The sequence below is a fragment of the Brachyistius frenatus genome, unplaced genomic scaffold (genome assembly GCF_029030835.1).
Source record: "Brachyistius frenatus isolate BFR_SWC_R1_liver_20210118 unplaced genomic scaffold, ASM2903083v1 Contig_179, whole genome shotgun sequence".
Taxonomy (NCBI): Eukaryota; Metazoa; Chordata; class Actinopteri; family Embiotocidae; genus Brachyistius; species Brachyistius frenatus.
Window position 1 is genome coordinate 347,571 of NW_027210778.1, and position 24,309 is coordinate 371,879.

Sequence of the window (24,309 nt, forward strand, 5' to 3'; positions counted from 1 at the left end):
CCATCTCTTTCTTTCTATCCTTTTATGTAGCTGTCAGTCGGTGTCTTACATCCTTTTTTTTTTCCTACATCTCCATCCGTCCGTCTGAACCGTCTGGACACGTGTAACGCTGGCTTTGTTCACTGCAAAGCTCCTTTATTGTTGTGGGAACAGTTTTGGGGGATTAAAAGACCTTTAAAAAAAAAAAAAAAAAAAAAAAAAAAAAAACATTTTTTATTCGGCATTACAATGGAATCATGCACAAAGTCAAGTTTAATAAAAGAAAAATGCTTTTCCTGATGTTGTTCCTCATCATTCATCACCTCTGAGACGCACCGGGAGACTCACTAACTTTCTTGTGATTCAATGCTGCGTCGTATTTATCGTGTACGTGAGTTTGTCTTCATATTATCTATATTATATATAAATGTTGATCTTTACCAACGGCCTCATCTTTTCCCCTCTACATTTCCTGCGTTATCCCCACAGACTGCATATAAAAGAGGCCAAAGCTGCAATACCACCGAGTGCCACTAGAGGTCGGCTCCAAAAAGCCTCCAGCTTCATAGACTCCCATTCAACTTCTCTCGTGAAATTTGAAGTCAATAAGTCTCGTTTCCAACGAGATAGTCAGACCCCAGACCCCCCCTCTCGTTTCTCTCTCGGCTCGCCCAAATATGGTCACTTCCTGCTCTAAACCGCTCCGAACCAGCAAAAGATGGGCGCCGGCCCAAAATCCCGTTCACAAACAGAGGGTGATGTCACTGCTCGGTTACCCCTCCCGCCCACCCTTTCTGTGGCTTCCAGACGCCGTCCGCGTTGCCTAGCAACAGCGTTTTTACGACTTGAACGCCGTTCGAATGCAGTGTTAAAAAAAAAAAAAAAAAAAAAAAAATCTCTGCAGCCAGGCTCCAAAATGTGGAGGCAGCAACAACAGCGGCGCCTGTTAACGCATGTTAACGCGTTCAACGATCACACACTCGGTGTTATGTTTAGTTCTGTTCAGTCTGCTGCTCTTGTTTCTCTTTATCTGTACCTACTAATGCACCTCTTTCTCTTCCCGTCTGTGCTCTTTTTTTTTTTTTTTTTAACGCCGTCTGTGTGTGGGCTCTGTGTGTGGCTGTTTTCCAACACACCTCCATCCTCTCGTCTCGATTTCTCTTTTTTTTTTAAATATATATATATTTAGTTGTTCTTTTGTCCTTCATTTCTAGTCCAGTTCGCTCTGTACTTCCTGAGTTTTATCTTTTTTTTTTATTTTTTTATTCACAGAAGTTTAAACGACTGACCAGACTGGCCTCGGCATCCGCCGCAAGGTTCTGCTTAAAAGCCAGCAGTGTTTTGACTGTCAATTTGCAGCTTTTGAGTGCCTTCAAGGTTAGACACTTTCCATGCTGTGAGAGTGGGAGTTGTATGGTTACACCTGGTTCATGGAGGCACCTATTCAACAGGTCCGTAATGAACACAACATTGCACAGATGTCCTTTCTCTCGCTGGTGTTTTTCTATCTCCGACCAGAAAATCTTTTCTAAAGGAGTTTTATACTCTGCACTTGTAGTTTTCGACGCAACCACGTCAACGGAAAACACTTTTAATTCATTGTTTTTTCTTTTCTGGCCGGACTGGATGCAAAGGCTCTCATAATGAAGTCATTTGTGTTTGTTTTTTTTAATATAAGTGAATGAGCATAATTGGCTTAAGCGCAGGTGCAACCTCTAATTGAGATGATGTTGGTTAGCGCAACGTGTCAAAATACATTTTCAGAAGTTGGTTATCTCATCAAACATGGAAATGCTCTCGCACATTGGAAAATCTGAGTTTATTTGTTGCGTTTTAACTTTTAATTGTTTGTTTAAGATGAAACTTTGATGATTTAATGAAGACTTCAGGCTCTCAAAATTCAGCTTATCGTTTGCTGTCACTTGAGGTTGTTTTATCGATATCCATCTATAACAAAGTGGAGCTGAGAAGATTAGCCTCTAAAAATGTGTACATTTTTAATAAATCAAAAATTCCTCAAGTAATTTTTAGGCAAAATTACCAAATATTCTGTAATATCCACTTCTCAAATGTGAATATTTTTTACTTATTTTCCATTTAATGTTAACTCCTTTTGTTAAAAGCTGTTTTAATGTCAAAATACCAAGAAATTTGCAAAAGTTTATTCATTCTTATTAATACCAAACAATCAATTTGACACCATTTATTAGGAGCCCAGTTATGAACAGTCTTTTAACTGCATCATTTTGATAATATTAGGATTTAAATATCTCTTTATTTGGTATCTATAGGGACTGCAGAGATAACACAAAGTGTAAAAAGTGACCAATGTAAAAAAGCTTCAGTACTAAAACAAAATGAAGCCAAAGCTTCGTGACAAAAAGTGCAGTTCATCGAATGGCCACTTGAGGTCGTCTCACCAAGAATCCACAATGCCCGACTTCACAGCAGAAATAAACGACTGAATGATTAAAATGAATGCTAATTTTAACTTATATTTCCAGTGCTTATGTTTCCTTGTCACATAAACATATTTGCTCGATCGTCCTGAGTTTTAAATCCATTCAAGTTTTAATAAAGATTCATGTATAGCTTCTCGAGCTGTTGAGTCTGTGGTACTTCTGCTGCTCCTGAGTCAGCTGTTACTGCACAGCGAGTTGCTAATTTAAACACCAGAGAACAAAGAGTGTAACATTCCCATATTCTCTTCTTTATCATGTTTTTTCTCTGCAGGTGAAAAATTAAGGTTGCTATTTTTTTTTTTGTGTGTGTGTCTTTCTGCCTACGGTGCTATAATGAAGGGAAAAGGTGGATATAAATTCGCTCTTGCTTTCCCTCTACCTCTCAGGTGCATGCGAAAAGTGCCTGATGTAGTCATTTTAAAAAAAAAATAATTTTTTTTTTTACCTCATCTGTTCAGAGAAGACTCATTTCCTGAACACCAGCGGTGGTAGTCATTCCAAATTAATTAGCCGGAGGAACGGTAACGAAACCATGTAATTAGCTGATTTAGCCTAATGGACTAAATCCCTAGAACTCCACTTAAAGCAGTTGTGTTCTTTATCAGCATCCAACTGTGATGGCCTCGTCATCAGAGACGACATCATCAAACCCGAAGCAAGCACTCTTCCTTGGCTGTCATCATGACTGTATGCACTTGGAAAGTAAATTCAGTTGTTGTGCTCGTGACCATTTTTCCCATAAATCATTTTTATGCGGTCGGGTCGGAATTTCAGGGAATTTCATTTTTCTTCAAATTTGGCGCAAACGTTTATATTTTGGTGGAGTTTTCTCGTACGGATCTTCTTTGCTTTTCATTCACGCATTCAGTGGGCCAATTGTCAAATGTCGCGACGCTAACGAAGCAATGAGCAGAGATCCACCACGAGGTCCGGAGCCGCCTCAAAATTGAACGCCTTCTTCCTCGGGCCTGAAGTTTCATTAAAATCGGGCGGATGCTTTTTCTGTAATCCTACAAACAAAGAAAATACAAACATAAACCGCACCACATTCATAACCTCCCTGGCAGGAGGTAACTATGATGTACATCATTTGAAAACGTGAGGAAAATGAGAACTTCTAGTGGCTGATTTTTTTTAAATGACTTGCGTCTGAGTCACGCACATTTGAATAAAGACCGTACGTTTAATGTAAATGTTTGGATCTACATTTAATTTACTGCGGCTCTACCGCTGCTGCTGCTCAGCCTGCTGAAATATGTGTGCAGCATTACAGCAAAACGCTCTCAAGTCTATTTCTTGCATAACACATTGATTCTAGGCTTTGCCGGCTTTTTTTTTTTTTTTTTTTCTTCTTCTTTTTTTCCTCACAGTGTGAACCGTTATTATATCAAGTGGAGATAGAGAGCTTCGGTCTGCCCGAGACACCGATATTGAATGCACTTTGCACCATCATGCATTATTCTCGACAAGTTATGGTACAAGAGGAGGAGGAGGGAGGAAGGTGGAAAGGGGCGGGGGGGGCAAAGATATTGTATCAAACCTTTAAAATGCTGGCTGCTTTTTTTTTTTTTCTTCACCTCCACAGTTCGGCCAGATTAATAGTCTGAAACTGGAGGAAGCGGAGCGTAAAAAAAAAAAAAAAAATGCAGTGTTGTTATTGATATTCAGCCGGATAAGCGTTGGTCAGTTGCATCCTGGGAGGGCGGTTAGCGCCGAGCGACGCTTAGCGGACCCGCACCTTGTTTATCGAGGAGAAAAAGCGTTTACGTCCCCCCCCCCCGCCCCCCCCCGGGGCTTTGGAGGCCTTTTACGAAGGGGGAGGGGGGAGGAGGGCGTGCAGATGGGAGGTTGATTGGCCCCATTTCCTCCCAGTTTCCCCTGCGGGAGGGAGGGAGGGCGGGGGGGGGGGACTGTAAATGCATCTCGGTGAGATCTCCGGGGGCTGGAAGCGGTGTGTGTGTGTGTGTGTGTGTGTGTGTGTGTGTGTGTGTGTGTGTGTGTGTGTTAGCAAGAGCGTGGGCTGTTTTTGTGTTTCCAATTAAACGTCTGAAACAATGGATGATAGCTGTGGGCAATTGTGGCCGCTCACAATAGGAGTGTAGGCATTGTGGTGTGTGTGTGTGTGTGTGTGTGTGTGTGTGTGTGTGTGTGTGTGTTATTACAGTAAGAAGCTCTGCAGTTATTATTCATGATATTCAGCTTCCTCATAAGCTGCAGATTTCTGGCTCTTCCTCTCGCCCTTCGTCGGCTGTAAAGTGTTTCTATCGAGGGGAGGTAAAAAAAAAAAGAAAAAAAAAAGGAAGGAGAATTGTCAAAAAAGAGAGTGACGCTGTCTCGGGATGACACGCACACTCGGGCAACAGACCGAGATGGAGAAGGGGGAAATGAAAGAGAAAGAAATGGGTCAAGCTGAGGTATAGGGAAGCAGGAGGGAAACGCCACAAGAGGCCGGTGTGAGTGTGAGCGTCGTGCCGGGCGAGAGGACGGTCTCCAGCAGCTCCATTGATTTCCTCCCCGTCTCCTCGGCCGGCCTCCGACTCTCCCCGCTTCCCCCCGTCGTCACGGAGAGAATGGGCTTTAACAAAGACCTCAGCAGCCACCCGCCGACACGACCGCTCCTCCAGCCTCCGTCCAGGACCTCCGTCGGTGGAGCTAAAAGCCCCTACGTACGCACACGCACACACACACACACACACACACACACACACACACACACACACACACACACACACACACGCACACACACACACTCACAAACTCCCCCGCTAACTTACATTTGCTAATATGACTTGCAAACCAAAAAACATTCAGCGTCGATCTCTGCATATTCAGAGAATTAAGAGCGAGGATCAAACAACCTTAAAGTTTTTAAACGAGCGACGTAGTGGACCAAAGTTGGCCGTGAAGACTTTTCTGAGTGATTATATAATCTGGATATTGTTGTTGTTGTTTTTTTAGACAGCACACAGTTCGCCATTACCTCCATGACAGCACGGGAAAACCATTTTTGGAAAGTTACAAATATTATTCTGGTGCATTATTCTCTCTGTTTTTCCTCTAAACTGCTGACGCCAAGTTGGTTGTGTGACTCGCAGTGTCAAAAATTTGTTTTTGGGCTGTCAGTCCTTCATTCGTGTCAAAAAAAAAGAAAAAAAAAGTACATTAGAGATGACGCAGAGGGAGTCGGTTCAACGAGACACGAAAATAACACCACGACCAATCAAAAGTTAGCGATGTGAGAGGGTGGGGCGGATCACGAGTCTTAATACCCCAAATCCAATTAATAGGTTACAGCAAACATCCTATTTTTACCCTCAAACTTTTGTCACATGCCACAAACAGTAGAGAAGGAAGCCCCCCCCCCCGAGTTACACAATAATTAGTTAAGTAATCAATAAACTGCTAATTAACTAAGGAAACCTCTTAATTTGCACAGGTGACCCCCCCCCTCCTCCCTCATCCCCCCGTACCGTCATTCAACAGGAAAAGAAAACATGTCTCCATTAAAGAAAAGATAAATAAATAAAAAGCATGTTGTATTTTGCGTATGAATCAACAGTAATTAGCCTGCACCACGCCTTGGGTGGGCCATCTGCTGAGTGAGCATCGAACACAAACAGGTGGGCCCCTGTCGCCACGGCGATCGCTGCGTTGAACACGACAACGGAGAGAGTGATTAATAGGAGATCCTAAATATCTCGCCGTGCGGAGAAGCACACGTTTAGTTAATTAGCGATCTTTTTTTTTTATAAACCCAAGTCATTAATCACTAATTGCCGCTAATAATGATATTCGATTAGGAGGTCGGGGGCGGAGGGGGATCAATCGGCTGTGGTTGCCTTTGACTGCTTTTGATAGACGGGGCATCGGGGCAAAAGGTTGTTGAAAGGCTTCACGCACGACGACGAACAAAGCAGAATGAAAGAAAAGCTCGGCGGGAAAAATATTAGTAACAGGAAGCACTGAAGGGAGGTGGGGGGGGAGGAGGGGTGGGGAAGGGGGGGGGGGGGGCTCAGGTAGATCTCGCACCTGCGAACACTTTACCTTTCAATACTCCAAAAAAGACTTTCATAGCTCTCCAAATTCAAAGAAAAAATTCCATCTGTTGCCACCGGCGGCGTCTTAACAACAGCAGCAGTGTGTGTGTGTGTGTGTGTGTGTGTGTGTGTGTGTGTGTGTGTGTGTGTGTGTGTGTGTGTGTGTGTGTGTGTGTGTGTGTGTTGTCCGATAGCCGAGAGCATCGATCAGGCTATTGATTCCCGATGTGAAATCCAAACACTGTACGAGTGCTTGGTGTGTGTTTTGTAATGTGGCCCCCGAAGCTCACCGATCCAACCTGACACCGTTACACTTTACAGCAATTTTGATGCTAAAACCATTTTCATGCCAGAAATCAACAACAAAAATAATAATAAAAAATAATGTACCATTTCAAATGTAAACACGGGAAATGAAAGCTGTTCTTTTGTTTGGAGAAAAAAACAAAACAACAACAAAAAAAAAAGGGAAAAAGTTGCTTGCAAAGACTGAAACGGATGGAAAATGTAGATATTCTTTTGAAGTGAAGAAGTGACTTTAATGTCCGTACCCGAAATAAAACACAGCGTTCATGAATAAAAAGAAAAAAGGGAAGTAGAGAGTGACACGTTTCAGTTCACATAATCGTCAGTGTCGCGCTGGCAGAGATCTCCGTGTTGAGATCGGAGCTTCTGAGGGCTTTTTTTATTTTTTTTATTTATATCGTGCCTTTTTTTTTTTTTTTTTAGTTTTTTTTTATTCTTTTCTGACTGTTTCTCACTTTTAACGCGAAGCTTCAAGAGGCTTTTCTTTCACATTTTTACAAAAGTGTGTCACATCTTTCTTTTGGAGAGGATTGTGAAATCTCAGATCACAGTTAACGGGGAAATCAGGCATTTTTGTTTTTCTTTTAACAACATTTGAAATGAGGAAAAATTTGACTTCAGCTACATTACACCGGAGGGTGACGCGGTATACGACTTTTTGCGCGTGCCGTCTCCGTTGCCACGGCAACACACGGCGGTTGCACGACCTAAGAAACTGGGGGGGGGGCACGATCGGTCGCGTCGGCAGAAGCGCCGGGAGCTCGGCCGACGCTCGGCGACGACCCTAGCAACGGAGACGCTTCCCAGTCTAGTTTTATCCTTTGCCAGAGACGGTTTCTCAAACTGAATAAATACGGCTCGTCGATATCGGCTGAAAAACGGACATCGATGGGGAGCGTGTGTTTTTAAATATTTTAGCACCGCGTTAAACGCTCCAGCTGACCGCCGCTAGGATTGTACGGCTGCTCGGAGCGACCCCTGTAAAAAAAAAAAAAAAACTTTATATTACATATCACATGAAATTCACTTCTAATTATAGATTCCCACTGAGAAGGCGAGAGCGGTTATTTCGAGTGACGCCGTTTTTGACCAATCGGATCTCCGGGTTCGGGAAGCAGCGCTCGCTCGTCGTATAATTGAATTCGCTGCAGCTCATCTCTCCACCGGTCGGTGCTACCGAACGGTTACTTTTGCCTCCCGGGTTCCCCGAGGCCGTCTCATGCACTCGGCAGGCGCTGATCCACCTGACAGCTTGACAGCGCGGTGATATTTATAGCGGGGGGTGGGGTGGAGGTGGGGCGGAGGTGGAGGTGGAGGGGGGGGTGCATGTTTTAGCGAGATGGCAGTGAGAGATGGAGGACGACGGTGTTTGACCCTTCTGCCTGTTTCCTGCTGCCCCGCTGAGGTAAAACTCACTTGATGTCTAATTACATAACCGCTGCCCCCCTCCTCCCCCTCCACCACCACCTCCACCACCACCGGCTGTCACCGACGCGGTCACGGTGTGCGTGTCCTTCTGCAGATCCCCTTCATTCGCCGTCGTCGACAAAAGATAATACACAACCGCTTTTTGAATTTACATTTCCGTACGCCACCTGTAGCCGCCGCACTTCAGCGCCGTAATTCAATCAGCCGGTCGGAAATCTGCAACCGGACCGAGGCCGGCAGACTCATCAGAGAGCGCTAATAACTGCCTCCTCCTCCTCCTCCTCCTTCTCCTCCTTCCTCCACCGCTCAATAAGAGCATTTCTGTTTCGTTCGGCAGACGCGGCGACGGAGGAAGAGACGGAGCGCTGATGTGTTTGGTTTGAGTCCAGGCCAGTCGGTTCTGGCGGCAGCATGACGGCTCGGCTGCGCAAACAAATTACCGCTCTTCTTCTCCCGGCTTCGCTTTTACCCGCCGGCCCGACGACTGCGGTTCATTTCCTTTCATTTGTAGCTGCAGAGGAACTCGTCTTGAAGGAACGCGTCGCACGGCGTGCCGGTTCTCTGTCTTTTTCCGTTTTTGACCTTTGACCTTTTTTTTCTTTTTTTTCAAAAATTTTTAAATTCTTTTTTTACCTCAAAGTCGACATGCAAATAGTCTCGGGCCTCCAGAGTACTTCTGATTACTTTATACTACGAAGAGCCGATCCGGTAAACGACCTAAACGCCGAGCAGCCGCCGGGCGACTCTCACTAGCAGCGTATCGCACATCTGGACCAGCTGTTTTCTCTGCCTACATCTCAACTGAATTCAAATAGGGCTCTTTTGCGAGTGATTAATCGTTAAATATATCCTTTGATGAATTGCAAACTCTCATTAAACAATGCAAAACATTGCAAAATCACGATTTCGGGAGGTTAGACGCATCAATGAAGACTAAAAATATCACAAATCAATTCTCACTAACGGGAACTGACGGATACTGAAATATTGTACACGACAAACATCTGCTGGGAGTTCGAGGAAGATGATGTCGGGTTGCAAGGAAAGATTTCAAAGGGGGTGGAAAAAAAAAATCTATTTATATTTTTAAATATTACTTTACACACAGTCCGATAAGTTTATCAAAAGTTTCATAAAAAGAAAATGTCAACCGGCAGATCTGAGCAACGCTGTAAACTTCTTCTTCTTCTTTTTCTTTTGTTTTTTCCTGAAGGCCACATCGACATCCTGTAAAGAAGCTTTTCTTTATCGTCGCTGTGAAGACGTCTGTTTATTCCCGTTATTCCGTCCTCCTCCTCTGTACTTGTTTACAACGCTTGTCTCCATTTATATTGCCGTATCAAAGCTTTGTAAATCCAGATTGTTTACCAGCAGCGTCTCCGAACTCGTATTTCACGGGCCTCCCACTGCTTATCCAACCAAGTGAACTCGGCATCGCTCACCCTCAGCGTGTGGTGGATGTGAAATGCAGAAACCCATTTAGCGACGTTATTAATAACAGCTGTTCTGAAAAGAGGCGATGAAATGCAAAACAAAAAATGGGAAGGCGGGGTTGAGATGTTCAAAAACGGGAGAAGACTCAATCAACTCGGGGACTCGGTAAGTTTCAGCCGACTTGAGAAGACGCCATGCGGTGCGTTTTACTGATGACACTTAAACGCCTCAAACACACCGACTTTATAGAGAAACATTGACGAAGTCTCCGAGTCCAAAGAGAGAAGTTGAAGTCGAAATGCCTTAAAGTGCAGTACCCCCGATTGGCCACTTGGGGCTGGCTTTAAAAACAAAAACAAAAAAAACCTCTTGGCTCCAATCGACGACCATTATATTCGCTCATGAAATTCAAAGTCAAACTTTTTTTTTTTTTTTTTTCCCACAAGTCAGTCCCTCATACGTTTGGGATGTTTCTTTCGCTGACATTTGTTTGGAGTAGCGGCGTCGGTAACAACGATGTCTGTCATCAATATAGTCTATCTTAAAAAAAAAACACAAAAAAAACATGACATCATATTAAACTCTCTGACATCACAGACTCGACTTGATAATCAGCTTTTCCCAACGTAAACATTTACGGGCCACCGGGTCATTGGGCCACCGGGCCACATCAGACTCCCGTGATGTGTGATTGACAGGATCGAGCAGATATGATCGCTGACATAATGTATACGCTCGGTTTTCATATGTCACTGCGAGAGCTCCCTTTTGAGTGAGTGGTGTTATATATCCTAATATTTTTTTGTTATCAGTGATGTCGGAGAAACCAGATTTAGATTTCATCAGCTGCCAGTTGTTGTTGTTGTTGTTGTTTTTTGTTGTGTCTTTTTCTACGTGCTCTATATCACAGCGTTTGCCTGCAGTACCGGCAGTCTGGAGATAATATGAGACGACAGCAGCAAACACTGCGAGAAATCCCCGGTGAATACGGGAGGCACCGAGGGGGACAACACACACACACACACACACACACACACACACACACACACACACACACACACACACACACACACACACACACACACACACACACACACACACACACACACACACACACACATACATATATATATATATCATATCCCATCATTTCCAATCCATCAGTAAACAGACCACAATAAAAAATGACAGGTCCTGGAGTGATCAAGGTTCAGCGCCAACCCCAAATAACCTCTCCCTTTACCTCCCCCCTCTCCCCCTTCTGAACAAACATTCAGCTGTGAGTCCCCCCTCCCCTCCACTCCCCCACCTTCATGGCCTGCAGCACCGTGCTTTCCAGGAAACTATTCAGATCGTCGTGCTGCTCTTCATCTTTCATTTCACTGTCTTGATGCTGTTTGTAGTCCCGGGTCGGGTCGGGTCGGGTCGGGTCGGGGAAGTGCAATATGTTCTATAAAGGTCCTGCTGTTGTGTGACTTCCTGGGACGGTGATGTAGTGATGTTTTTTTTTTTTTTTTTACGATCGGAAGTTTTCACATGGTTGTTTTATTTTGAAAAATTGGCTGGGATTTAAAAAAAAAAAAAAAAAAAAATTCTGCTTCCTGCAGAAACGATCCGATCTCAGAATCGCTAACCTACCTTTAGCGTAGCCGCGACAGAGACGGAAACCGGTGGGGGGGAGGGCGGGACAGAGACAGAAACCGGTGGGGGGGACGGCTGGACGTCATGCTTTTAAGGCGTAATAATGAAACCTCTGCTGTTCCCTTTCACGCTAAATTCCCCCTGTGCAATAATTCCACTCTCATTATGCAGAACCAACAGTTTTTAAGCAGCAAAACCTTGATGAAATTATTATTACCACTCATAATTGGATGAGGAATGAATGGGCGCCTCGGAAAAAAATAAAATAAATGCGATGGCCAAAAAAGCATCACTTGCGGCTTTTATTATTTTTTTTTTCACTCTTCTCCACATCCTTCGCTCAGTTCGCTGTCACCCACCCACTGACGCTCTCCCACTCACCTCCCACCTCCTCCCACCTCCTCCTCCTCTGAGCATTAGATGAGTGCGGTGGTCTAATTGCTTTCTTCAGGGAGAGAATTAGCATGAGCTGTCCTGAGTGCTTCGGTCTAATGCATAAAGAACAGGCAGCCGGGGCTCAAAGTGGGGGGGACCGGAGACGTGCAGACACGTCCTCCATTAGCCAATCAGTCACACTTTAAAGAGGATGGACTTTAAATAGGTGAACAACGGAAATCTGCATGTTGTTTGAGATTTGGACTAAAATCTCTATATATTGATTGTCGCGGGTAGCGGCTGACCCCCCCCCACCTCCCCCCCACCTCCCCTCCACCTCCTACCTGCATGTGGAGCTGATGTCGCTGTAGCTATGATAGTTTTATAGAAGTATAGTTGCAAAAAGAAATATATATAGATATATATATACATATACACCAGAAAATAAGTGTTAAAATGTCCTTTTTTGTTTTGTTTTAAATGCTTTTGCTTTGAAAATAGACATATAATAATCTCATATTCTGGTAAATATAGTTGCTTCAATCGTCTCGTAAAGTTGGAAAACGTGTGTGTGTGTGTGTGTGTGTGTGTGTGTGTGTGTGTGTGTGTGTGTGTGTGTGTGTGTGTGTGTGAGGACACCGGTCGTCCAAAGAGTGTAGAGCTTTGTTTGTTTTTAATAACGTGCCGCAGCAGATGGGATGAAGCGGGCGGATAAATAACTCCCAGCGTACAGAACGTCCTGCCGCCCGTCGGCGCTCGGACCCGCAGCGTTACAAGTGGACCCACTGATATACCGACTCACGACAACGCTCAGTATTTAGATGGAGAGCAAGACAACGGGGGTTTGACCTTTGACCTTTGCTTATCTGCTCCTGTTAATTCCTCCTGATGGTTGACTTCTTCAAGGTATTTCACCGAAATGCCAATCCGACAATGCTCTCTTTTTGTGTGTGTACGTGGAGCTTATTGGAATATTTAAAGGTTCCGTATGTCACGCTTTTCCTGTATTTTTTTTTAAAATTTGCGGTCTCGATATCAATGAGATATTTGTTTGTGGTTTTAAGTGCCAAAAACAATCTCAGTATTGTTGTGCATGTACTCTCTTCCGCTTTGCTTCGTAGATCTTATACAAAAGAAAAAACAGCCTTTTGACAGCGTGTTGATACTGGTGATCTGATTGGCCGAGGCCTGTCACGGGTTTTTCTTTGGTTTGTGACATCACAAACTTGTAGAAGTCTTAAACGTCACGGATGCTGAAAAAAGGAGCTGGTTGTGCATTTCTTAGCGTTTTGACAGGTTTAACGCGACGTCACACGATACCGTTGAGTCTTTTTCACGTCGTAGGCGACACGTGACCCGTCTGATGAGTTCGGCACCGATGCCTCCACGTCGAAAAGCTCCGTGCAATTAAATCCGAAACGTAACCGACTATTTAACCGAGTCTTGCTGGGTTTTTTCTCAGAAAGTGAAGTAATTACCAAGTGAGGAAAAAACATTTTCTACCATTTGCTGTTTTTTTTTTTTTTTTTTTGTAGTTATTGCGTCCACTTCAGTTCCTCCGTTGACACGCCAGGAATGTGGAACAAGAACGGGCAGTTTTATCTTTGAATCTTGAGCTTCGCACCGGTGGCTTTTTAGTGCAGATGTTGGGCGTGCAAATAACACATAATCTCAGCGGCCTCGGGTTGGTGAAGTGAAAGGTGAAAACCACCTAATGTACATGCCACACTGAAATTCTGCTGTTTGTTATCTGTGTGCTCGCCAGCTGTGAAAGTGCCACCCGAAGAGCATTTCGTTTTACAGAAAGAGCCAGACTCACCCGTGTTTATCCTTTTGGTGTAAATCAGCAGACTGTCAAGGTCGGTAATCATGGTAGTGCTTTTTGTGTGTGTGTGTGTGTGTGTGTGTGTGTGTGTGTGTGTGTGTGTGTGTGTGTGTGTGTGTGTGTGTGTGTGTGTGTGTGTGTGTGTGTGTTCACTGACATCAGGTTACATGATTTCTACGTGTTAAGGTCGAGGATTTTTTTTTTTCCCCCTGTTGCTGCCGTTCGAGGCCGATAACAACAAGAACTGTAGCTCCAAAAATACCCCCCCCCCCCCAAAAAAAAATTTACTTCTCAAGAAAGGAGAAGTACTTGTTGTTGTGTTTGTTTTATGCATGCGTCTTCCTGTATACGTGCGCATATCTGTGCACCTGAGGCTCCCGTGTTGTTTGGTTGTTGTCGAGCAGAGCCTCGGTCTAATTGAGCTGACATCAGACTTTGATTAATATTGTTGATGAGCGCTGCCAGCAGGGGTGAAGACACGGAGAGGAAGAACTGTCAGACAAACACCCAGGTAACATCCTTCATCACCCCCACTCCACCCCTTCGCCTCCTCCTCCTCCTCCTCCTCCTCCCGGGCTCGCTGTACTCACAGGAAAGGACTCGGTGCCCCACTGGTTCACCGTTGATTACACCATTGTCTGCTGAGGCTGCCGCTGAGTGCTTTGTGGAGAATTCACCTCCAAAGATACGAAGAGACTCGAACTCGACGGCGGCGAAACGTCCACCGCGAGAACTGGATGGACCTGCGGCGCAGAAAGAGGGGGGTTGGTTGGTCCCTCTCCGCAGAACAAAATGTCAATACGACGATTATAGGAAAAGAGGAAAAGACCCTTCTAGAAATGTCCAAAGACACCATCGTCTCAGGAGGACTTATTACCAGAGGAGGATTGTGGGTAATTTTTTTTGACCTTTTATCGTGTATGAACAGCCATTTCTCACCCCCGTGGCGTTAAATTCTGCCGAGATCTGCACAAATAACCACGTGGTTGGGTTTAGGAAAAGATGAGTTTTGGGTTTAAATAAGTAACATTACATACGTCCAATAAGGTGCTTCACGTATGTCCCGTTACGTCGAAACTTACTCGCGTCGCTCGGAAGGAATTCCTCCACACACAATAAATATGTCACGATAATGTTAATTACGTCATCATAAGTAACGTAATGGCACTACTGTATGCAATACTTGATTAATTTATGAGGTAATTACGCTTAATGCTCAGATACTAATTAGGGATGGGTAGTGAATTTTGAATATTCATTTTAATCTCCAAAATCGATTAGTACCTGCGACTTTCGTTATATTTCCCCCGTTTTTACCGCCGCCTGGTTGTAATGCGTTTCTCCCGTCAGAAGGTGGCGGTAACGCGCCTAAAAGCCGCCTGACAGCCGCCTGACAGCCGCCATTAAACAAGAGAAGAGAAATATTTGAAGAAAATTCTAACGGCGCAGAGCGAATTTCAAATAGTAGTTTTGTACTAATATTTGTTGAGGGTTGGTGTTTTTTTTTCGTTTTTTTCTCTAGTTATGGCCATTAAAAAAAAAAAAAAAAAAAAAAGTTTAATCAATGAATTAGAAGTTCACTTGCTCATCTTTCGCACTAATGATTCAGACACGAGGGGGTTTTATCCAAAGTCTCGGCGGTCCGCTCCAGTATCAGTCATCAAAACATGCTTTTATAGAAGAAAAAAAAAAACAGATTAATTTCAGACAGCGACAGTGACATCATCCGCGGCGAGTCGTGTTTGGATCTCCGCTGGCGTGCTACACGCATTTTAATTATAACTGCCAGTCAGGCATTTTAAAAAGGCGTTATCGTATCCGTAGCGCCAGTTATTACGGCTCCACTTAATGTTGGTCATCGCCGTCCTCGGAGTCATGCTGCTATAATAACGTTATTAATTGTAATTCCTTTTAATACGACACAGAGGGGCCCGCTCTTTACAAAAGTGATTCCGGAGGGACTTCGCTAAAGCTCGCCGTGCGAGCATGTGTGATGAGTTACGCACGTGTTTGTGAGCGTGTGTCATTTGTGTGTGTGTGTGTGTGTGTGTGTGTGTGTGTGTATATCAGAGCAATCTTCATCAGCTTTTGTGTGTGTGTGTGTGTGTGTGTGTGTGTGTGTGTGTGTGTGCGTGTGTGTGTGCGTGTGCTCTTTACTAGTCTTATCATATAATTAAGTGGCATTTAATCGTCTGCTCTTAAACTCAGTGATGTCTCCACAAACAGGAGACGGGAGGCTTTACAGTATATAATCAGTTAAATTGTCAGTGGATATTAACATTATCTGCGCTCCTCCGCAATGTGATTTCTTCATTATGTTTGGAAATTTCATTAAATGGCAATATCGAAGCAGGAATAATTAAGCAAATATTGGCACCGCAGATCCGGATCGTTTGACACCCAGTATCTTTATATATATATATATATACATACACAAAAAAAAAAAACATTAATAAAGCAGCGATTCCTGTTTGAAAGAAGGTAAACATCGAGCCGCATCACGTCGGGAGGGAGGGGGGAGGAGGGGCGACGATGAAGGAATCAGAGGACAGATTATTGCTTGACAGACAGATAAAAGGAGGGAAGAGAAGCAGCCATGATGAGGGACAGCTGAAGAGGGAAGAAAGGTCACGGACGGACGAGGGAGGAACAGAAACAAAGAAGAAGAAAAGGGGCGGGCGGGGGGGGGAAATAATGAGTGGATGATGACAGACTAGTGATTTGGACAGAAGAAGAGATGATTGGAAAAATAAGCAGAAGGGAGTTAAACAAATAAATAACTAAAAATGAGGAGGCAGGAGATTGGAGGTGTGAGGGAGGAAGAAAAAGGGAAAGAAGGCCGACGCATGCGAGATGAAGAGGATTAAGGGATTGTGCACATCAAGACGAGGGAAGAAAGATGTGTGGGGGAAGAAGAATGAGCGATTGAAGATGGGGAAGCGGAGGAAGAAGAAGAAGAGGAGGAGGAAGGAGGAGGAAGAAGGAGGGAGGCAACAGAGGAAGCGACGGTGGCGGCGCAGGAAGGAGGGCCTGCTAAACCTAGATACCACACGGGAAGGAAAGTGTTGAGGAGTTTTGGGATAGAGCTCAGGTTTAATTCTCCCTGTGGGGGGGCCTCAAAGATCCCCCCTCCCCACCTCCTCCACCACCACCACCCGGAGGGACCAATCGCGCCGGCATTACGCGAGCAGGTTCACATGGGTTTTCGGAGGGCCGACGGATCACGCTCGACCGGCTCTCTCACACCAGAACTGGACGGACGGATGGAGGCGACGTTGGAGCCAATTAGAGGAGCGAGATAGAAACAAAAAAAAAAAAAAAGCCAAGCTCTGCCCGCTGCCTCTGCCGGCCAGATTGGGTGATGGATCGCGGACACACACACACACACACACACACACACACACACACACACACACACACACACATGCTCGTGCACACGCATCACACCCAACATGAAGTGAGAAGGCCAGTGAGTCTCCATCTGGACCGTCCGCCGCTCGCTTTCTTCTTCCTCCTCCTCTCTCGCTCTCTCTCACTTTGTCGTCGTCGTCGTCGTTGTTTTTTTTTTTGTCTCCGCGCGCACACACAGGAGACGTTCTCCGTCTCCGTCCAAAATTTGTCCGGAGCTTTGGCTTCGCTCCCCCGTTTAATAAAAAAACGCGAAAACTCGCGCGAGGAGGCGAGCTGTGGGACGGATGAACGGGCGGGAGGTGGGCGGGCGGGCGAGCGAGACGTCGTCGGGGGCTTTTAATATGTCCTCTCTCCCTCTCTTCATTTCTTCATTTCTTTTTTTCTTGCTTGTTTTAATATGAATAGCTACTTGTGGAAGAGGAATGAATTCATAGCGAAACACAGCCGAGCACCCGCCGGCGTTATTGGCTGCGGCGCTGAGTGGCAGCCGCCATATGTGCCGCGGAGGCTTCTTTTTTTTTTTTTTGTCATAGTAATAATAATAAACCTCCTGTGAGAGGTGGCAAATAAAAACAACTTGGGATAAAAGTACACCGCATCATAACCTCGGTTCTCCTGAAAAAAATGACCCGCCTTTTCTTGGAGCGTTTCTTGATTATTCATCTTCGTCCTCCTCCTCGCATTTTTTAAATTTTTTTTTATTTCATTCATCCTAACAAGCTCCACGTTGTCATGGTGCGACCGACCCCCCCGCCCTCCTCCCTCCCCCTCCTCCCTCCTCCCAGAGCAGCCACGATGTTACATGCACTCTTTCTATATATTTTTTTCATCTCTTCTTTCCCCTCCCTGACAGGTGTCAATCAACCACTCCTTGTCCGTCTGTCAGAGCTGCCTGCTACCACTTCTTCTTTCTTTTTTTTTTTTTTAAAAGGATTCTGGTATTTCTCAGCAGCTGTTATTACAGCGCTGAGGATCAGTCGAACACGAGCGCCAGCAGAGAAATATATATTCAGGGCTTGTTCCTGTAATGTGAATTATTTGATTACATTCTGCCGACTCCTCCGGAGAATTTGGTTATTTTTATGAGGTCTGTTTTTGTTTTCTTCAGGAAGTTCGCTGAGTCAGTTTACCTGCGCGTTGATGGTGCTTTTTGTTATCGAATATAAGTAGGTACTATTTTAATGAAATTGTACTTAGCGGGTATTTTTGAGTTGTAGTCGTCGCAACACTTGCGGTACGGCAAGCTTAGCAGCAAGCCAGCCCAACGGTACGTTTCCAAAAGTTTTAAAATCACTTTTCACAAATCAAGTAACACTTGGCGCCCTCACGTGCGAGGCGAGAAGCGGTCAGTTACTACGGCAACAGCTCGGACAGGAATGCGCTTAAAAAAAAAAAAAAAGAGCTTGTAATACGGCGTTTTTAATGAGCCGTTTACCAAAGTTCACAGGTTCAGTTGAACAGAGCGGCTCGCACGGCGGATTGGAAAGTGTTTTGCTCTCGACATCTCGATGCAAAAAAAAAAAAAAAAAACTTTCACCGCAATCAGTCGTCACCTTCTTGAAATCTTGCGTCTCATTTTCATCATGTGCTCCTTCTGTCCGCGAGCTTAATCCTCCGAATAGATTTCATTCATAGTAAACGAAATCTGCTGTAGACGTTAGCGTGACCGAGCCCGTCTAAAAAAAATGAAAACTCTTTTCTTTGCGATGTCATGTTATCGGTGCAAAGTCGTCTCTGCAAGAGTTTCAGTGGCAAAAAAACCCCAAAAAACACAAAACAAAACAAGGCCAGAGATGGATTGTTTTTGTTTACCGTTTGTCATTTGGCTGGAGATGGTTTAATAATGTAGGAAAATGTCTTCATGCTTTAATTAAAGTACTGACTTCAGTGGGACACGCAAAACATTCATATCTGCACACCCACACAGAGAACACACACACACACACACACACACACACACACACACACACACACACACACACACACACACACACACACACACACACACACACACACACACACACACACACACACACACACACACACACACACCTTTGACAGCATATTAATTGAGCCTACATCTCTTGAATCTGGGTCACAGGAACGCAGCGTACACATCCTTTGATGTGTCATTAGGCTTCTCCATTTCCTCGAATGCGACGCTATTCAGGAAGGAAATTTCAGGTTGTCCAAATCATACCGGGAGAATAATTTGGCATTGGTGAACGGTTATTATTGGTTTTCACAGGATAAGGTGTGTGTGTGTGTGTGTGTGTGTGTGTGTGTGTGTGTGTGTGTGTGTGTGTGTGTGTGTGTGTGTGTGTTGCAACGTTCACATTTCATATCCTGCACGCCTTTATAGTTTTTAATCTATATTCATTTAAAAAAAAAAAAAAAAATGCCAACAAGTGTTGCTGTTGTTTTGTATTGTCGTCTTGCATCCGGCGTAATCAGCACCATTTTAACCCACGCCATCGAGGTACTGATTTTATACACACACACACACACACACACACACACACACACACACACACACACACACACACACACACACTTTAATCTCCGCTCCATTCTTCTTCTTGTTATCAAACATCTTCATTCATAATTGAAGTGACGATCGCGGAGGAAGACGAGGAAATGGAGACAAAGTCCATCGAGCTTCGGCGTGATTACGGGTCCTAAAGGAAAACTGTGTGTGTGAACGTTTAAAGATTTGAACCTCCTGCTCCGAGTTCGTCGTGTCGCTCTTTAAGCAGATGAACGTTCATATGAATTTTGTGAATTTATTTATTATTATTTTTTTGATGAGAAGAGGAATTGATATTATTCTGGAATCAGTCGCATAAACATTCATAATTGCCAATTTAATAGGAGACATTAACTCGAGTGCCGTGAATTATTTTGACTTCGCCGCGTCGCATCAAATTAGTATTTTTTCTTTTTGGGAGGGGGGTTGGAATCTACTTTTTTTTTTTCCCCGTGTATTAAATTGCAATCTCTCCATTTAGTGTCATTTATATGATGATTTGGGTTTTATTAGTGGAAATGACTGAATCTATTAGTGGGAAGGTGGTAGGGGGGAGGGTAGGGTGGAGGGGGGGGGGGATCAGTGGAGAGCTAGCCCGCCTGCAGCTGTCTGGTGGAGCTTCACCAGATGATACGACCTCCTCCGAGGGTGAGCCGGCTTCTCACACACACACACACACACACACACACACACACACACACACACACACACACACACACACACACACACACACACACACACACACACACACACACACCTCGTCAGAGATGAGGAAGATTCTGTTGCTGCTTCTCAGCCAACGATGGCAACTTAACCACCGACTGTATCAGCTGAGGTAACACCGGAAAGCAATAACGCCGATATCCGCAGGTTAAAGGTGGCAGATCTTTGGACAAGCTGTGTCATCATTATCAGCCCGTTTTCTACGTGTGTGTGTGTGTGTGTGTGTGTGTGTGTGTGTGTGTGTGTGTGTGTGTGTGTGTGTGTGTGTGTGTGTGGGCGGGCGGGCGGCTCAAGGTATTTTCTCTCACAAATCCTCGGCTGAGACGCGGCGGGCATCGAATGTTTGAAACCCGGCGGTGTAGATATAGAGTGTTAGCTTTAGGTTTTTCATCTAAATCTGCCTAAAGGGCAGAAATACAACGTGATTTCTTTTTTTTTTTTTTTTTTTGCTGTAAGTCGAAACCTCTGCAATCCTTAATGTAGCCGGAGGAGGGGGGGGGGGGGGGACAACGGTCCTCAGCCATAATCAGGCGCCAGCAAAACGATAAGCCCTTTCAGAATCTAGAAAATGCGTTTCTCCTTCTCCTCTCTCACTCCTCCCTCCTCCTCCCTCCTCCACTGCCACGAGATTCATCTCACAAATGCAACTCTTAAAAGAGAGCAAAGGGTTGCATCCATCACTGAGGCTCTATCAAATCCATCTGCTGAGCTGTATTATTAGAGACATACTCCTTATCCTCTCTTTTCAAGAGAGCCTCTTTGCATTTTTTTTTTTTTTTTTTTTTTTTAGCGTGACCCGGGTCATCAAAGGATCAAAGCGCCGGCGGAGTGGCAAAGGGTGGGAAGGGGGGGGGCCTGTTTAACATCTTAACAGGTAGAGAAAAGGATATCCAGCACCAGTGAGAGGAGAGAGGCAGCGATGTCTGAGAGCTTGAAAGGCAGCTGCAGTTATTGTGGATTATACAGGTGGTGTACTGGAGGTGGAATATTCTAATATCAATTACCATGACAATTTTTATTTTTTATTTTTTTTTCATTATAGCCTTTGCACAGCGGGGGTGGGACAAATAAACGACGGGGAGGCAAAATACGAATATTTTTGCATCGGAAACTTCACACTGGCAGCGATGTGAATTTTACAACAAATGTTTGAATAGATTCACGTCGGATCGTTTATTAGGAAACATGACGGGATGAAGACGTCCTGCTCCTGAGATTTGTTTGGGTGAATTAAGACGAACCTGCGGCGACACTTTACGACAACCAAAAGTAAACGACACAAACTGGCAGCAATGTTGCTTCATACGTCGTCTTTGTCATTGTTTTGCACCTTTTGTCAACTTTTGAAGTCGTGACGTTCGTTTTTAGAGACCTTCACTGTATAAAAGTTAATTTAAAAAAATAAATAAAAAGGGCTGTAAGTTAAGAAGTCTCTCCGAGCTTCGTTTTACGACGACGTCAACAGCTTGTATTTGTCAGGAAGTCTCAAACCAACGGTAGACTCTGTTATTTTCTTTATTTATTTTTTGTCTTGCTGGAAACGATGGGATTCATTCCAAAAACTGAAAAATCCTTTGTCAGCCGTCTGTAAGAGAAGCATGAATATTCTCACACAGTCGAAGTGCATTTTGGAAGAAAATTAAAAAAAAAAAAAAACACCTGAGAGAGGAAAAAAAAAAAAAATACAGCAGAAGAAAAAAAAAAAAGCACTTCAACGAGGCAGCTCGCTGCACTTCTTGGACTATTTTAGGATCAAGATGACACATGATGTCAGCACATTTGTGGCGCAGCAGCTGCACCGGAGTGTGATAATAGAAGATGTCTCGACTAACCAAAAAAAAAAAAAAAGAAAGAAAATAAACAGTGAATGGGAACTTCCCGTCGCTCCACATGACTAATATTTGAATTCCTCAAAAGACTTAAATGCATCGCTGCCAACGCAGTCGGAATAAATATCAATAAAGCACCTTTTGGATCATACGGCTGACTCGGTTAAACAAACAGAGGAGTTACATGGAGGAACGGGAAAACACGTACCGAAGCACGAGTAGTTACGATGAGGAAAGTAAATGAAATTACTTCATACAGCTAGTCGTTCCCACCCGGAGATCTGATTGGTCGACCGTGTTCAAATCAGCGTGACAGCAAAATATAACTCCGTCTTCTCAATGGGAATATATAATCGGAATTGAATTTCATGTAATATGGAACATAATGTTGTTTTTACTATTTTTAGGTCTATTAAATGTCTCTTTTGGTCCTTAAAAAAAAAAAAAAAAAAATTTTTTTTTTTAGTCCCTCCAAGTACTGTAACACAACGGATAGCCGCACGCTTAAAACCCTAGCGATGGCTAGCTGGACCATTTAACACACGACATGGTGCTAAATTTTAAATTTTCTTTCATCAGATATCTTGGTTACAACCAGACTGAGCTAGCTGAGCAGTTTAGTGCTTCTATGTGCTGCCATTTATTCAGTTTGAGAAACCATCTCTAGAAAAACGATGGAAAAAAAAACCCAGCCTAGATCTCGCCTCTGTTGCTAGGGTCGTTGCTAAGGGGTCGGCCCTGCTTCCCGGAGTGGTAAACACTTGCACACGCTCGCATACAATAGTTCACTGACGTGACCGATCGTTTTCCAGTTCTTCAGTCGTAATAACCCCCCTGTGTGTTGCCATGGAGACGGCGCGGAAAAAAAACAAAAAACAAGTTTTTTGTTTTGAGAGCGAGGAAGTTGTGCTTTAACGTCGTTATCGGCAACGACAGCGATGCGGTTCAGAAAGCATGGCTCGGCGTGTGACATTTGCTTGAGCACGTCATAATTTAACATGTTACTGTAAAAGAGGATCTTCGGTGGTATTTTCCTTTTTTAAATCCGGCTGTAAACGGATAAAACAAGCGCTCCTCCATCCAAACGTTATTTTTCCTCCCCTTCCATCAATCTGACTCTCTGCCTCCTTCTCTCCTCCCTCCTGCCTTCAAATCCCTTTTCTTTCCCCACCCTTCCTCTTTGTGTTTCCACGTCTGTGTCTTTCTTCCTCTTCCCCCTCCTCCTTTCTTTAAAAAAAAAAAAGAAAAAAAAGGGCCGATTGCCTCTCCTTTTGTTAATGTGACAAATCTCCTCTAATGACTCTGCCGTGGCTCCAGGCGTCTAACCCCCTTTTCTTCAGACCCTTCAGTCACTCCCGCACATTATTCCGCCCTCTTCTGTAGTCTTTTTTTTTTTCTTTTCTTTTTGGAGTCTATCAGAAATTTTTCTTGACAAACTCGTCCTCAGAAAAAAAAATACAAATAAAAAGATTGCCTTGGTCTCATTCACTTCCTTCCCCCTGCCAGCGCCGCCTCCTCCCCGACTACAAATGACAGACTTTGTGCATCACACGCCGCTTGTCATGTTGATGTTCCCCCGTCTTTAAAACAAGCATGTGACTCCAGCTATTGTGGCATTCATGTCCTGACACTTGAAGCTCTTTTTTTGAGGAAGCTCATCCCGACTCTCTTTTAGGTGTTCTCTCTCTCTCTCTCTCTTTTATTTTTTTTATTCTTTGGGCTCCTACGTTTTTCTTTTGGCGCCGCGCATCGAGTCTCGCCCGACTCTTCGAAAGGGCTCGAGCAGGTGGTTCATTCCTGCAAAACCTTTCTACGTGGCGAGATATATGTGGCGTCACTGCCATAGCAACGATATCCTCAAAAAAAAGAGGAGGGAAGGGAAGAAGATCTAAGTTAGTCAACATCTTATGAGAGAGCGAGACTGTGGATGTGGCTACGTAATGAAATGTTTTAACCTTCGGAGCAAAGAGAGAGAAGAAGAAGAAGAAGAAGGGTGGAGAAAAGAAGAAGAAGAAGAAAATAGAAGGAGGAGAGAAGATGCTCTCCTGCTTTCTCTCTTCCTGTCAGGGGTGGCGGTGCATCGTGTTTGATGCCTGCGATAAGACTGTGGCTAATGAGGAAAGTGCAAGGCACACTCATTAAACTGTGTGTGTGTGTGTGTGTGTGTGTGTGTGTGTGTGTGTGTGTGTGTGTGTGTGTGTGTGTGTGTGTGTGTGTGTGTGTGTGTGTGTGTAAACTTCAACGAGAGAGAGAAACTCATTAGAAATTCTCCCACTCTCAAAGGCCAAGTTAGTGAGGAGAACCGAGCGGTGGCCAAGCAGCCTGTTGCACC